Below are 1,441 nucleotides of genomic sequence, written 5' to 3' on the forward strand. Positions count from 1 at the left end.
GACGGAACGCGGCACACAACGCATTCCGAAGCGCACACCGTCGTCGTCCCGCGGCCGCGGTGTGCGCGCGCGCCGCGCCCCCTCGTGTTTACAGCACTCCGGTGTGCGCGTGCCCACCGCTCACCCGTTCCTACCCGTCCCGTTCCAACCCTGACCCTCGCTGGCGCACGGTCGGCGGGGAAGCAGCAGGCGCCAACAATACGCGCCACCGCCGCCGCCCCTGCAACCCCCGTACGCCCCTCCCGATCGCGTTTTTTTTTTCCCGTACACGCGTTTATATATACGACCGTAATTATCAATCGCCACTGGCTAGTACTGCGTGCTATAACTTCGCCGGCGTCTAAGTCGAACCCTGTGAACGATAACCGTTTTCGTTTCTTTTTTCCCTCTCCTCTCTATTCGTTCCGAAACGGTCGCCTCGAACAACCCTCCCGTCCGTGTTACTTCCCGTCGTGCACGTGCCGTCGATCCCGTACAACCGGTTTTCAGTACGTTTCAGTAACGTTTCAGGTACCGCGATCTACACGTTTCCGTACGGCATTTCCACGCTAACAAAACGTTTGCCGGTCGTGTTTCGATGACGGTGTGTCTACCGTCGCGCCGGTCCAGTCAACCTTTCCGAACAGGTGAGCTGCATTCAAAATGTCTCTGACGAACGATCGACGTCCAGAAGATTTTAGACGTAGATTTGTTTGATGAACAAACAATTAAATGTCCTGTAAATATTCATTGATTTGTTTCCTTATCACGTGCATCGAAATTGCTGTTTTTTTTTTTTTTTTGACCGATATTTGTACTTTAAACAATCGAAAATTTTGGCTCACTAACCGGTCCGGTCCACTCCACTAGTATACAAAAAAAAAAAAAAAAATCAGCCCAGTCTGGTCCGTCCAACTTCAGTTCAATAAGATAATAATGGTCTTGATTTTGAACAACAATTTAATATGATTTTACTTATATGTATACACTTCATAGCACAATATTATCCTACATAATAATATGTTATTTTAACTCAGATTATAATGTTTTTTAGGACACTAAAATAGCTCCACATATTTTTCTATGGTTTTATTGGTTACATAGTATATACTTATAATGGAATATAAATCCAGAAGCAGAATTCGACTTGATGATTGTAGATTGTCTTATTTGACATCTGTATTATTTTAAAATGTATATTTTAGACTTTATAGACAATTTTATAATAATATGGTTTTATTTTGAATATTTTACATCATTCAGTCTTAATTTTAAATATCGATCCTTTCTCGGATTTTTCTAGTACATTCTAATTGATACGGTACAGTCTGGTTTCAGTCTTAGTTAAAATGTATCAGTCCAATCCGTTCTTTAAAAAAAACGGACCATGTAAACCTCTAGCATTCACGGATCATTTTCTAGGATTTATGCCTTCCCTCCCCACCAATATGAATAGACCTAA

Source organism: Sipha flava, unplaced genomic scaffold, assembly GCF_003268045.1.
Source record: "Sipha flava isolate LNK unplaced genomic scaffold, YSA_version1 1_pilon_pilon, whole genome shotgun sequence".
Classification (NCBI taxonomy): domain Eukaryota; kingdom Metazoa; phylum Arthropoda; class Insecta; order Hemiptera; family Aphididae; genus Sipha; species Sipha flava.